General features: G+C 44.6%; 1 long non-coding RNA gene across 1 annotated transcript in view; it reads left to right on the top strand.

The window, feature by feature from the left end:
* The first annotated feature begins 1,095 nt into the window (after window positions 1-1,095).
* The window catches only part of LOC126184912 (uncharacterized), a 495,668-nt gene continuing 480,630 nt past the window's right edge, over window positions 1,096-16,133 (top strand). The window contains exon 1 of the long non-coding RNA XR_007536903.1: window positions 1,096-1,186. This is a non-coding gene — a long non-coding RNA (uncharacterized LOC126184912). The remainder of the gene's footprint in view (window positions 1,187-16,133) is intronic.

Raw genomic sequence — 16,133 nt, 5'->3', positions numbered from 1 at the left:
ATTTGCTACGACCTACCAAGGCGCCATATTCAGTTACTATTCTGAACAGATAATATTGTGAATCGTGTACCGTCAAGAGCGACGTTCATCATTAATGGATTAAAGTTAAGTATCAAACTAATTACATCCACTTTCTGAATTCTAATTCCTTGTCATGTTCCAGACCTCACGTTAGTATAGTTCATCCGTCCTCACGCCAGCCTGCGTGAGCTAAAACGCGTGCATTTCGGCCTCCACTAGTAACACGGTGTTGGCTCTTCTGCCAACACGACAACCCCAAAGCCAATAATCGCACGGACTGAGGTCTGGGGACCTGGGTGGCCAGACATGACGAAAGTGGCGGCTGAGCACACGATCATCCACAAACGACGCGCTTAAGAGATCATTCACGCGTCTAGCAATATGGGGTGGAGCGCCATCCTCCATAAACATCGTACGTTCCAGCAGGTGTTTATCAGCCAGGCTGGGGATGATGCGATTCTGTAACATATCAGCGTACCTCTCACCCGTCACGGTAGCAGTTTTGCTGTCCAGCGCCATCTGTCGGACGTTTTGTGAACTTTGTTTTATTTTTGTTCTAATAAAACCCCATGTCATTCCAAACCCTTGTGTCAATTTTTACCTCTCTATCTACATTATTCCGTGGTTTATTAAGTTTTCAAATTTATACTGATCTTTTGATCACCCGGTATATGGAAAGTTTGAAATCTGAGTTCCGGTCCAGCACAAATTTCCACCGGATAGACGTGGAGTGTTTGTGGCGAAGCGTTTTGTCAAAGCACTACCGAGTGGTGTCACCTCTCCCCCAGTAGAGGAATACCAGGCGAGGCCAACCAGCTCACCCGGGGAGGTCGTGCCTCCGGAAGGCGGCTGTTCACTTTACGGCGATATCGGAATGCCCGTGTCTCGGTCACGGAAGCAATCACACGTGCGCGGTCATAGGCGGGTGAGCGCCGGCGACGACGACGTGGACGGCGCCGGGAGGGGTGGGGGCGCGCGCGTGGAGGGGCAGGAATGCGACTGGGCCCGAAGAGCGGCGGCGCCGGCCGAAGCGGCGGCCGGGCGCGGCGGCCGTGGAATGCGGCCAGTGCGGACGCGACGCGCAGCGCAGCGCCAGCCGGTCGGCCGCGCGCGCCACTCGCTCTCTTCTCTCTCCGACTCTGTCAACCTTTCGCCTCCCGGGAAGGTAAATATGAGCCTGCCAAGATCTATGCTGTGTTTCAAAAGGTGTCTACGGCGCCGCTGCTGCCCTTCCGGAGGAAGCCAGCGTTTTTATGTGCGAGCAACAGTGAGTGCTTGTGGAATGTTAATTATACACCGCCGCCGGACATTCCGCTCCGGACCGCTGCACTCTGAGGGCTCTTCTTAATTTCCCCTTCTTTCGTAACCAACGAATTTTATATATACATGTTACAGTGCTCGTATCGCAATCTCCAGCTTTATTTACTTTTTTTAAACCCTTAGTCCAAAGCCAAGCGCAACGCCAGTGTTTATTAATCGCTGTATCTGCTAAGTTTAGGAGTTCGATTAGTAACATTAAATCTCCTTTTCTGCTAGAACAGAGATAGTGACCAGTTCCTATTTTAACAATATTTTTATGTTGGTAAGGAGGTACTTACGGTCACGTAATGAGCCAAAAGTAGTAATACTCCGTTATTATAATACTCAGCGACTTTAAAACGCTCTTGCTACGGTCCCGATCTTTGAGTGCCTTTAAACGCCGCTATATTTAAATTATTTTGGAGCAGTTTTACTGGCTTCATCCGAAAGCGAGATTTTTTTGTAGTAATTATCTACAAAGGTAGGCAGAAAAGATCACAGTGGTCGGGCTGTAAGTAACAGTAAATGTGGAGATGGCAGAGCGCAGAACAGCATTCCACAGGTTATTGTGCGCGCTTGACAAGTCGCCGGCTGCGCAACGTACAACACAATATATAAGCGTCTCTCTCTCTCTCTCTCTCTCTCTCTCTCTCTGTCTGTGTGTGTGTGTGTGTGAGAGAGAGAGAGAGAGAGAGAGAGAGAGAGAGAGAGAGAGATAGGGTTGTGTAGCCAGCCAGTTTCATGTATCAAACTGCTAAAAAACTTGTCCCTCTCCGTTTGTTGGTTTCTCGCCGATTCAGCCGTATTTCCTTCCATAGGTATTGTTGTGACAAAGTTGGTTTTTCCTCTTTCGCGAAAGACGGACCGTACGCTTCGTAACTGCACTTCACACGCAACGTTACCAAGAAAGGTCGCAAGGAAATTGTTTGTAGTACTTCTGCAGTTTTAGTAAAAATCTAAATATGTTTCGTTTGGGCTGCGTAGCGAGTTGCATTTATTTTCCGCGGGGTTTCTTGGGCGTAATCTCCGTAACACATGGATTAAGCGCATTATCTTGGCAGCCGAAACGAGGCATGTGGTCCGCTGCCTGAATTTATTGTAGTCGTTATCTTGCTGTGTTTCCGATACATCATCGCCTTATTCTTTCCGTAGCAACTCGCCGCACATCGATTTGTTCTGCTCTGGTCTTGCACTGTTTGTCAAAAGAATCCCGTCGCATTCTAGCGCACGCGTTCCAGTAGTGGCTTGGCATATTCACGATAGGCGTCACCCAACATGGATAGCCCTTTCGTAGTTTTAAGTTCTTACGGGACATTTTCGTCTTTTTAATTTAAGTAGGTGTTCACTGCCACCCGACTTACAAGTCTCTTGACACAATACAGCCCGCGAACAGATACATACTAAAACGTATTTCTTTATAGCAGCATTTATGAGCGTCCTGCAGCCAGCAGGGGATGCCGATGGTAGCTCTCATTAAACTGCCAGCGCAACTAGTGTTTCCTAAGAGCCAACCACCATTCAGCAGCTTTTATAACTGTCAACTGCGTAGGCAGTTACTTAACAGCAAAGAGTGTTAAACCATGACAAACAGTGGAAACTCACTATTAATGCCACTTCTAAGAAAAAGGTGTAGACACAATAAATGATACGACGGGAATATATTTTGCGATATTAGTTTGACCTGGCATGAAGTAATTGGTGGACTACTCCAAAAATTTGAAATATAAAGTATTTCGCACATTTTCGCACATTATCTACTATTGTATAATTCTATAATACACTCAGAATTTAGTATTACCTTGAATAAAACAGTGGCACGCAGCATAGATTGCGTGAGTACGATCCAGGAAAACTCAATTCGCAAACATCACATGTGGTACGTATAAACAAATTGAGATAAATAACGTGGATTTCCTTGATTTTCAGAACAACCATAAGCACACTCATCAACTGGCTCAGAACTACATTTGTGTGTACTTCAAGAAAGTATGAGAATGGCGTAAAACGCACTTTAATAGCAGATATATGTAAAGTTGTGCACGTAGTTAAATGCTAAAATGTTACATCGGTTGTGTACGTGTTAAATGATCTGCAATCAGTTACGTCACACAGGTATCTGGGAATAAAAATAACTAAGGATATGAGGCGGAACGATGAAATAGCAGGAACTGAGAGTTAAATAATTGGTACTGCCCCTCAGTTCAGTTGTGGTATGCAGTACCAAAAAAAATGTTGTCCATTTGTGAAAGGCAGTTACTAAACAATACTTACACGATCTACTCGGAAATATTAATTGAGTGATTGCAATCTCATGACAATCTGCTTACATAATTTCAAGAAACTTTTCTTTGTGACGAATGTGAGAAGGTCTGAGGCCTCTTGCATATGCCTTCCGTTTGTATTCTGAAGACAACAACAACTTAGTTACAGCCTGCATGCAAGCAGACGTTATTCTTACCGTACATACATGACCGGAAACAAATGAACGTCTGAATGTGATAAAATACCAACACTTACACAGTGGCCTGGTATAGGTATCTCAATTTGATCATTACACTGCCCATGTCTTTTTAAATGAATGATATCGAGTAACAGAAATTTCTGCTTAGTGTTGAATATCATCTGCCTTTATTGTGAATAATTGTTGTGTAACGTAACTGAAGACGAAAGGAAGGTTAAGGTTTGTCTTCCTATCGACGACGCAGACGATAGACAGAACAAAACTGGGAGTGGGGAAGGGCAAGGAAGGAAATCGGCCGTGTCCTTGTCAAACGACCCATCCCGGAATTTGTCTTAAGCGATTTAGGCTCACTAAGGAAAACATATATATCTGGATGGCTGGAAAGGGGTATAATCGCCGTCCTCTGGAATACGAATCCAGTAATTTACGTAAACAGAGAAAGTCGTCAGCTTTTGAACGCTACGTCTATGACAGGCGTCTAAAACAGATTCAATGAGACACGTGCGATTTACTTCGTGACATCACAGAGGGGCCAACGTTACTTGGCGTTTTACGAACTGTCAAGGTCGAGGTCGCTGAAGAAATCAAGTGAAGCGGATAAAAGAGGGGTGGTCTATTAAAGAACGAACCTGGCATTCTCCTGAAGTGAGCAGGGTACCACAGGAAACCAAATTCAGAAGAGCTGGACAAACATCTGACTCCCGCTCCCCCCGAATACGTGTCCATTGCTTTAATCACTGAGTCACATCATTCGGTGATGTTCCTTGAGTTACAGATTCCTACCATTTTCACTTTTATGGGATATCAGAATCTATCTAATCACAAAACTGATTATAAAATATAGCTTTCCTACAACAGAACCTATGCGCATTGCCGTGTATCGTGTACTGTTGACGCTGAAATAATTGTAAAGGGAAAGGAAGGTTGGTCTTTAATGGTACGCTTAGGTCTTTAATGAAGAAACTGCAGCTCAATTAGAAAACGAGAAAAGGAAGATTTCCCACTTTACGGTAGCCAGATGCAGCTGGCATAGTTTTGAAAGCCAGTAGTTCCTATACTGAATTTTCTGCTATATTTTTCACACAATACGAGCTAAGAGGTACCAGGACCCTCGCAGAGACATTCAGTTCATCTCCCCCATGCATTGTTTACGGAGGAGTCAGGAACGGAGACATAGGCTGTTGGCATCACATATGATCCAGTATGCACTGAAAACTATCTTTCAAATTGTATGATGATGAAGTCCGATACTGCTTCACAGGGCGTAGGGGAGACCCGAACCGCTGTACTAGGCAAAGTCCTATTGGAGATGGTTTGTCATTGCCTTCCTCCGACCGTAATGGGGATGAATGATGATAACGAAGACGACACAATAACACCCAGTCATCTCGGGGCAGGTGAAAATCCCTGACTCCGTCGGGAATCGAATCCGGGACCCTGTGCTCGGGAAGTGAGAACGCTACCGCGAGACCACGGATGCAAAAAGTTGGCCAGATCTACATTTGAAGCACTTCCTATTGTTTGATGACCTTCTCACAAAGGGGTACCAGCCCACACTTACGAGACTTGCGGAAGAATTTCTCGTGTAAGGGATTCGCCTCGTATTTGCAGGAACATCGCGAAAAACATAAAACTGCTATGGCTGCGCGACAAAATTGCAATAAGCTCCTTCCACGAGTAGAGGAACGTCTTGTGACTACATTTACACTCCGCAAGCCACTTTACGATATGTGCCTGAGGGAAGGTACGCTGTGAACCACTATCACACCCCTCCGATCCTTTTTCAGATCCACCCGCGGATGGTGCGCAGGAATAAGTGCTGCCTGTAAGCCTCTGCATAAACTCGAATATATTTGAGTTTATAGTCATGTGAGCTATATATGGAAGCAAGTAACGTTTTACTTGGTTCTCCTGGAAACTGGCGCTCTAGGACATTTAATACTAAACTCCTCAGTGATAAAACCTTTCTTATAATGTACTTCACTGGAGTTTGATTAGTATCTCTGTGAGCTCTTGCGTTGGATAAAAGAGCCCGTGATGAAATGAACAGCTCTTCTTAGAATGTTCTCTATCTCGTATATAAATCCTACCTGGCAAGACTAGGACTTTCGTACTCAAGAATCAGTTGAGCGAGAGTTTTGTAAGCTACCACCTTCGTGGGTGAATTACATTTTCTTAGAATTCTGCTAACAATCTCGGTGTAGGATCTACATTGCCTGCAACTAATATTATGTGCTCGTCCCACCTCAGCTCACAGAGAACGCGTGCTGCTGAACATTTTACGGTACTTGCTCTTTCCGGTCTTTGATAACCAATACTGAGAACAACCAATAATGAGTCTTTAAAGCAGTTTACGAGCAATACTTAAGATTTGTTTGTGTATAGAATCGACAGCAATTCATTGTATCGAGCGTCAGTTCTCTGCAAGTCTTCCGGCGATTCGCTTGAATTTGTAGGCATTGCGACGTATGAACCTTCGTGGAACTGCCGCTATTGTAAGAACTGTGTTGATTTTGACGTAGCAAGAAAATGGCTGAGATAAACATTGTTTCCAAAATCCCTCTCTCCTTACTGTACTAAGTCTATTTGATTTTTTAATAAATAGAACAGTCACTAGCGCCTATTGTAATGGGACTGTCATTCATCTTTGCGCCCAAATAGCAGATTTACGTGTGGTAAATTCAGTGATATAACACTTATATAGTTCCGACAAGAATTTTCGGAGTAAAAATATATTGAATGTAGGAATTTTTGTGCTGTTGTGGCCGTTTGAATGACGCGCCCGGGAGATTACTCCAGCGTCCACTCTCCGTCGAGGGTGGCATACACATCACGCAAAGCTAATCTCGGCGGTGCATGTTTCCGTGGATCTACCAAAGAGCATATGCGACACAGGCGACTGTCTTGTCATTGTAGGGTGTTGTAAATTAACGTTTGTCTACAGCTGGTCATGACCAGCTTCATGGTGGTAAAGCTGGGAAGCGGGTCAGTTTATTACTGGGTTGAGGGAGAGGAGATAGGGAACCTACTTTGATTAAGGTATATAGTGTTACGATGATAATACAGACGATCCCAAGTTGCCACCGTATGATGCATCCTCTTTACCATAAAAGCTTTTGAGTGGGGGGGGGGGAGGAAAAGGGGGGGAGGATGTGTTAGCTGATCTACCAAGTGGGAGTCGAAGGGACCCGGTTTCGATTCCCGGCCGTATCGGATATTTTCTCCGACTGGGGACTGGGTGTTGTGTTGTCTTTATCTACGTACCGTCATAACTGACACAAAAGTAGTCTGCATGGCGTCACATGACAAGTCTGAGCACGTGTAACTTCGTACCAGGGTACGGCCTTGTTCTGAAGGCGGCCGGGGTGGCCGAGCGGTTCTAGGCGTTACAGTCTGGAACCGCGCGACCGCTACGGTCGCAGGTTCGAATCCTAACTCGGGCATGGATGTGTTTGATGTCCTTAGGTTAGTTAGGTTTAAGTAGTTCTAAGTTCTAGGATACTGATGACCTCAGATGTTAAGTGTGTGTGTGTGTGTGTGTGTGTGTGTGTGTGTGTGTGTGTGTGTGTGTGTGTGTGTGTGTGTGAAATCTTATGGGACTTAACTGATAAGATCATCAGTCCCTAAGCTTACACACTACTTAACCTAAATTATCGTAAGGACAAACACACACACCCATGCCCGAGGGAGGACTCGAACCTCCGCCGGGACCAGCCGCACAGTCCATGACTGCAGCGCCTTAGACTCAGAAGTTAAGTCCCATAGTGCTCAGATCCATTTGAACCTTGTTCTGATGAATTGTGGAAACACTTTTTCGTACCTTCTACTGTTGAGATGACGGTATGGGCACGTCCGGAAAGCCAATTTATATTTGAACTAAGGTGTGAGCCGGGATTCATTCTTACTTATATTCCAACAACTTTACAATTGTCTGAATACTCCTCAAATCACTGCGAAGTGGGCGTTCCTTGTACTGTGTGATATCTTAAGGTTTCTTCCCGTCCAAACCATGAGCAAAACGAAGGAAGACTAGCTATTTATATGTTTCTATGCGAGCTGTTATCAAATGGTTCAAATGGCTCTGGGCACTATGGGACTTAACATCTGAGGTCATCAGTCCCCTAGAACTCAAAGGTACTTAAACCTAACTAACCTAAGGACATAACACACATTCATGCCCGAGGCAGGATTCGAACCTGCGACCGTAGCGGTCGCGCGGTTCCAGACTGAAGCGCTGTTATCAAGTTTTGTCTTCGCGATCATTACGGAAGTGATTTGTGGGCGGCAGAAGAATGTTCGTGTATTCTGCGAAAACCGGTTCTTGGAAGCCTGTAAGTACGTGAGCGTGCTGAAAAGTAATACCTCATAATTTTTTTATTTGAAAACTTAAAGATGTTTACATAAAACAAAAGTTATGAACAGTCTACATCTTTGTTCTTCATGTCTACATATTTTCAGCCCTCTGCCATTTGACCGCTTCCAATTGTAGCACGTAGCATGGGGACGTGTAACGCAACTCTGTCGGTGTGTGATAAACAACGTGCTGTAACAGAGTTTTGAATTCGAAAAGTTCGTCCACACATAAATTACCCTCTCCTTCAGCATGACAATGTCATTCCAACAATCAGACGCTTTGGGTTAATCCTCCATACAGCCCCGACTTGGCCCCATCCGAAATTCGCCTGTTTCCAAAACATAAAGTACACTTTCGAGGACTTCGCTTTGACAGAGGTGAAGCCGTGCAAGCAGAGGTGAGGTTATGGCTTCGTCACTAAAGTCAAACATTGTACAGTGACGGTATCAACAAACTGGACTCTTGTTGGAATGGAAGAAATGTATTCGTCGCCAGGGTGACTATGTTGAGAAATAAATATGTAGACAAGAAGAATAAAGATGAATGTTAATAACCGTTTGTCTCATTTAAAAAGCTTTGAGTTTTCACATAAAAAATTCGGAGGCATTACTTTTCAGCACACGCTCGTGCATCTGCGCGAAATATGTGATGTCTTTCTTCGAGTGTTATCCAATTCAGATTTTGTAACTTTCCTATTTTGCTCTTCCTGGAGACAAACAACCTTGTGACTACTCGCACCACCCTTCTTTGTTATGACTGATATCTTCTGTTAGTTCAACTGGAGGTGGAGTCCTGCAATTAGAGTCGAATTTTTATGTAAGTCCTAGAGTTTTTCGTAAGAAATCTCTTTGAAAAATACGCTGAAGCTCCCCAATATGACATCACTGAATCTAAGCCCTTTATTTTCTTTGCCCTTGACGCGGCTTATTTGATTATTTCGCTTAACTGACCCTCGCATTATTTCTGCCTTGTACTTGCGTGACTCGTAACACATATTTACGTTTCGTGAAGGTGACAGCTTTTTTGCGTGACAGACTAACAACTATTTTCAAAATTTGGAAAAAACACTCAGAATCTCAATACTCCCGACAATGTCGTGAAGAGATTGGGTACTACCTTACGACTAACTGATACATCTACTCTCCGTAACAAGCTCTCACGTTAGTCTACAAAGTTGGTATGGCATTGCAGCTGGCATACTAAGAAGACTCATTCCCACTTTGATAAACACACGAGAACAAAGGATGGAACAAAGGAAGGAAGATGAGCGTATAACGTCCTGACCACGACTAAATCATTAGAGACGTAGCATAAAATAGCGCTGGTGAAGGTACGCGAAAGGAATCGGTCGCATTCTGTTCACCGTCCCGGCATTCACTTTAAGCGTTTATACTAGCAATGAAAAATGAAAATATGTATCGCCAGCCGGGATTCGAGCACCGCCATCCCGAATGAAGTCCAGTGTCTTAGCACAGTGTCATCTCGCTGAGTTGTAAAGCCTATATGAACAACGAAATCAACTCCTATCCCTCGGATGCGTGCTATCAATAATTCCTCCTTGTTCACGAAGAAAGATAGCTGGTAACCCTCCGTGTGAGACCAAATATCTCTAATTTTACCTTCACGATGTTTTCGTAGGATACGTGTAACAGGGTGCAATACATTTGCTAACTTTTCTAGGAACGTCTAAACAATTCGTCGGCGATCACGAAACGAACCCATGATGAAACGCAGTGGTCTCCTTGGTATCTTTCGTATTTCCTTGTTTTTTGCTTTATAGACGCAACATATGCCATCGTTACTCATCTGACCTCAGGAGCTGCTTGTAGATCTGTGACTGATGTCTCCACGTTATACTTTTTCTGCTTTATGTTGTACTTGCTGTACCCGGCAACTCGTTGCTGTGGCTCAGTATGGCTAAATGGAAAAGAAAGAAAAACGAAAGCACACGTTTCTACACTGCCCTGTCACAATCTACATCTACATCCATACTCCGCAAGTCACCTGACGGTGTGTGGCAGATGATACCTTGAGTACCTCTATCGGTTCTCCCTTCTATTCCAGTCTTGTATTGTTCGTGGAAAGAAAGATTGTCGGCATGCCTCTGATTTTATCCTCATGGTCTCTTCGCGAGATATACGTAGGAGGGAGCAATACACTGGTTGACTCCTCGGTGAAGGTATGTTCTCGAAACTTCAACAAAAGCCCGTACCGAGCTACTGAGCGTCTCTCTTGCAGAGTCTTCCACTGGAGTTCATCTATCATCTCCTTAACGCTTTCGCGATTACTAAATGATCCTGTAACGAAGCGCGCTGCTCTCCATTGGGTCTTCTCTATCTCTTCTTCAACCCTATCTGGTACAGATCCCATACCGGTGAGCAGTATTCAAGCAGTGGGTGAACAAGACGTGACCAATGGTCAAAAGCCTGAATAACTAGGCCGGCCGTTGTGGCCGAGAGGTTCTAGGCGCTTCAGTCCGGAACTGCGCGACTGCTACGGTCGCAGGTTCGAATCCTGCTTCGGGCATGGATGTGTGTGATGTCCTTAGGTTAGTCAGGTTTAAGTAGTTCTAAGTTCTAGGGGACTGATGACCAGAGAAGTTAAGTCCCATAGTGCTCAGAGCCATTTGAACCATTTTGAACCTGAATAACTACGTTTTGCAGAGCGGTCTGCTGTGACACGTGCAGGAAGACAGTCAGTGAGGATCTGGAACGTACGGACAAGGATGTGGAGCCATGCCGACTCCAGCGCTTGGCCAGCTATGCTAGATTTCTCAGTTGAAGATCCATCGCGCGAACAGCCCGATGGAAGCTGTCCAACAAATTATCGATTGGGTTTAAATCCGGGGAGTTTGGTGGCCCGTGGATTACAGTAAACTCATCCTGGTGCTCTTAGACCCACGCACGTACACTGCGAGCTCTGTGAGACGTTGCATTGTCCTGCTGGTAGATGCTAGCGTTTTGAGGAAAAACAAACTGCATGTATGGGTCGACATGGTCCCCACGGATGAAGGCATACTTGTGCTGATCCATTATGCTTTCCAGAATGGCTAGATCACGTGGATAATGACACGAAAACATTCCCCAGACTATAACACTCCCTCCATCGGCCTGAAACCTTCCGAAGATGGTTTAGGGTGTTTTCTTTCAGACGTTTTACACTGTACAAGCCAACGGTCATCTGTCCGATGGAGCATAAAACGTCATTCATCTGAAATGGCCACCTGTCGCCAATCACGGACGTCCAGTTGAGGTAATTGTGTGCAACTGCCAGCTGTCGTCACCAGTGAGCATGAGTGCATGAAACAGTTACCTTCTGTGGAGGAGGCCCATACGCAGCAACGTTCACAATGGACGATCGTTGAAACAACGACTGCATTGTTTCACGCGCGGACCCATTTCTTCTGGACTGGACAGTTGGGTAGCCCAAGTCTATCTTGACAGTAGGGTTTACCCAGGCGGGCATTTCCTACACTGCGGATGATTGTGAGTGGCGTTGGGCATCTTGGTGGATGGTATGAGTCGCGGAGAGGAAGTGGTAGTGGTGAAACTGCAGTGTTGACCTGTGATTAGTCGATCAGGGCAACGGGCCGCCTATAATGGTCATGAATGTCATTCGGTCGTCCCAGTTGCTGGACGAGGGGATTGTCAGAAGTGCGAGTGGCGGCATAAAACCGGCGCGCTCTTGCTGGAAACGCTCCTTAACCAGGGGTTCTTCTGCAGCTTCGTGAAGGAGGCGATGCGGAAAGTCGTTTGGAACGTGGTAGACTCGACGCAGAATCTTGTTTTGCAGTTGTTGGAGTTCTGTATGTGCGAGGGGGCAGCATTGCCCCACACTTCACACGCATAATCCATGACTGGGCGGATACAAGTGCGGTAGAGGCGCCGACCACAGCCTCCCCCTTCCCCCCCGACACGTTTTATATACCCTCCACTGCTACTGCTGCCACCTGCTGTCTGTGAGTGGTTATTGCACGTTGACGTCGAACATATGTGGTTATCATATTAATGCGATTGGACGGCGCAATATGTTTAATTTCACGATGCAGAACAACTACATTCCACTTACAAAGAATAAAGTTGTAACGCAAAACGTATAAAACTCCAAAACATTTAATAGGAAAATGAGGAACGAAAAATACAAAGAAAAACGAAAAAACAAAAAATTAAAAAAAAATACTGACGAAAAATTCCAATTCAAATGAAAATCAATCGACAGCACAATTACTCCGCCAGTTTCACTGAAAAATAAGGAAAACAGTTTTAAAAAAACGAAATGAAAAAATGGAAAAAGAAAAAAATAAACTACACTCACGTAATTAACATTATGATAAGCGAGACAGCTGAGTTCCAACACAATGTCACACGGAATAATTGAAAAAAAAGAAAATAAATCTAAATCTATGAAAATTCAATTCAGCAACGTAATCGGTAACATTGAAAATGCTATGTAACAGCACCTCTCATGAAGCACGCTGCCTAGCATGAGCAGTGTTTAATATTGCGCGTGTTGCTGTTATGTTCTCAAATGGCGCTCCGGTAGGTATATGAAAACACGGGCCTATTTGAATCCAAAGTTGTATTAAAATTTAAAGGGGATCGGTGAAGAACTTTCGGAGATATAAGATTTTGAACAAAGAAACATTTACATTTTTTATATAGATGCAGATGTTTTCCAGTCCTAAAAAATGCACATCTTTTAGTCCCTCCACTTACGGACTAACCGTCAGTCTTTACGATGGCTTCTTTCAGTTAATGTAGACTAAACTAGAATAAATCTAAGTTTCTTCTTCTTCTTCTTCTTCTTCTTCTTCTTGCGTTACGGTCTCAGTAGGACCATGGGTAGCCCCTTCGTGGACTGCATTTTCCTCTTCTTCTCCCAGAACCTCTTCATTCTTTCTCTCCTTCTCTCCCGCTCTACTTCCGATATCTTCAGTTTCCGTTTCTCTTGCCGGCTCCACTGGTGACACTCTAATCTTTTCCTGTATTCTTCTGTCATTGATCTCCGGCATATTGGTCGGTGTATATTTGTTCCTCCAATTCTCCTTTCCTTCGACCTTGATCCCCAATTCCAACCAGTCCTTCCTAAGTTCAACAACCCACTTGGTTCCTGCCTTTCCCCTTGTCCTCCCTGTTGTTTCCCACACTCCCTTCGTCATTCTGTCCATACCCATCCTAACTACATGCCCAGCAAACCTTACCCTTTTGAGTCTGATTTCCCCGGATATTGTTCTCATGTTCCGGTACAATTCTTCCCTGGGTCTTCGCATCCACCTTTTCTGGGACCTAGTATTTTTCTCAGTATTTTTCTCTCTTCTTTCTCTACTTGTTCTGCCCCATTTCTTCCTAGTGTCATCGTCTCAGCAGCATATAATGCTGCATTCCTCACCGTTGCCTTGTAGTGGCGTAACTTTGCCTCTGTGGATATATTCTTTTTATTGTATATGTCTCTCGTCATGTAGAAGGCTGACCTCATCATCTTTATCCTCTCTGTTATTCCCTCCTTGCTCCTGTTCCTTCCTGTTATAAATTCTCCCAGATATTTAAATTTGTCCACCATATGCACAGTGCCTTCCGGTGTTTCCCAGTCTGCAGGGATATTTAATGTCTTTGTTCTATTATAGGCGATCCTCAGTCCCACCTTTCTGGCTACCTCACTTAAGTTTTCAAGTTGTGTCTTTGCGTCTTGTTCCGTCTCACTTACTATTGATATGTCATCTGCAAAGGCTAGGCAGTCCACTTGAGCCCTGTTGTCCTTTTTGTCCCCCACACGGGTCTTTGGTATTCCCATTTCCTCGTTTATTGCTCTCCACTGCCTGATCACTTCGTCCAGTGCTATATTGAACAACAATGGTGACAATCCATCTCCCTGTTTAACACCAGCCTTGATCTCAAATTCTTCTGACTTCATCAGAACATAACAGCTCTCGGCGGATGAATTTTCTTTTAAGCATAGAATTTTCTGCGCTTTGAAGAAAGAGAGACGTTTATTGGGAGATTAGATATATATGCTGAAGAGCCAAAGAAACTGGTACACCTACCTATCGTGTAGGGCCCCCACGAGAACGCAGAAGCGCCGAAACACGACGTGGCATGGGCTCGACTAATGTCTGAAATAGAGCTGGAGGGACCTGACACAATAATCCTGCAGGCCTGTCCATAAATCCGTAAGAGTTCGAGGGGGCGGAAATCTCTTCAGAACAGCACGTTGCAAGGCATCCCAGATATGTTCAATAATGTTAATGTCTGGGAAATTTCGTGGCCAGCGGTAGTGTTTAAACGAAGAAAAGTGTTCCTAGAGCCACTTTGTAGCAACTCTGGACGTGTGAGGCGGCGCATGTTCCTGCTGGAATTGCCAAAGTCCGCCGGAATCCACAGTGGACATGAATGGATGCAGGTGATCACACAGGATAACACACCATTACAGAGCCTCCACCAGCTTGAACAGTCCTTTACCAACATGCAGGATACATGGATTCATGGAGTAGTCTCCATACGCGTACTCGTCCATCTGCTCGATACAATTTGAAACGAGATTCGTCCAACCAGGCATGTTTCCAGTCATCAACAGTCCAATGTCGATGTTGAGGGGCCCGGGACAAGCGTAAAGCTTTGTGTCGTGCAGTCCTCAAGGGAACACGAGTGGGCTTTCGCTCCGAAAGCCATATCGATTTTGTTTCGTTGAATGATTCGCACGCTGACACTTCTTGATGGCCCAGTATTGAAATCGACAGCATTTTTGCGGAAGGGTTGCACTTCTGACGCGTTGAACGATTCTCTTTTGTCGTCGTTGGTCCCGTTCTTGCAAGATCGTTTTCCGGCCGCAGTGATGTCGGAGATTTGATGTCTAACCGGATTCCTGATATTCACGGCACAGTCATGAAATGGTCGTACGGGAAAATCCCCACTTCATCGCTATCTCGGAGATGCTGTGTCCCATCGCTCGTACGCCGACTATAACATCACATTCAAAATTACTTAAATCTTGAAACCTGCCATTGTAGCAGTAGTAACCGATCTAAGAACTGCGCCAGACACTTGTTTTCTTATATAGGCGTTGCCGACCGCAGCGCCGCACTATGCCTGTTTAAATATCTGTATTTGAATATGCATGCCTATACCAGCTTCTTTGGCGCTTCAGTCTAGTTTTTCTCAAAATGTTCTTCTCAGAGGATAGAAACAGACAGTAAAAGTAATTACCACTTTTTTCTCTTACATTATGTATGTTCTGAACCTTCATAGCCCTGTGACTGCAGTTTATCTTTCGAAGTTTACGCTACTTAAGATAATATCTGGATTCAGAATGACTTTGACGCAGGTTGTTCGTGTATGAAAGGCCATTGTATTTTTTATGTTTTAATTTAGTGTTTCGTTAGTTGGTCGCTGTGAAGTAATAGACACTAATTACTGAGATCTTCCTCAGTTTTGCTTCCTTTTTTAAGACATTTCGTGAAAAATGTGTGCCAATGCAGTCCTGGGCTAGTCTCCCAAACTCCGCCGCGTGCAGGACATCAACGTTTATGTCGGTTTAATGTTTCCCTCTGGAGCTGTATATCCTTTCATTGAGTGGTTACTAAGTGGCAGCACGGGGTTATACTTAGTTACACCGCACACAAGTGGTGCCGGTAAATGCGTCCCAAAGATATTACTAAATAATTGAATAAGAGCAGCCAATTTGCGAGATGTGATATATGCAACACCCAAAGATGAAGTGCCTTGCAGTGGAATGTCGATATCCTTGCAGCCATTAACCTATTAACACACGTGTAATGAGGAAACTATTTTGCTCGAAGTGTGTAAGAACACGTATTGTTGAATCTGAAGGCCACGTAAAGTACGTAATATGCCCAGCTTTGTATGGACACCCCTAACGTTTCAGAAACGTTTCAAGATACCGCAAATAAATGTTCCAAGATTGTCGAGCGATTGTGCGCAAAAGGTGTGAGAATTGTGATATAGGGGCAGAAATCCATTCCAGTACGATTATGCCATAGGTGGT

This window comes from Schistocerca cancellata, chromosome 4 (assembly GCF_023864275.1).
Source record: "Schistocerca cancellata isolate TAMUIC-IGC-003103 chromosome 4, iqSchCanc2.1, whole genome shotgun sequence".
NCBI classification, from domain to species: Eukaryota; Metazoa; Arthropoda; class Insecta; order Orthoptera; family Acrididae; genus Schistocerca; species Schistocerca cancellata.
The sequence above is the reverse complement of the archived record's forward strand: the minus strand, read 5'-3'. Positions and strand labels throughout refer to the sequence as shown.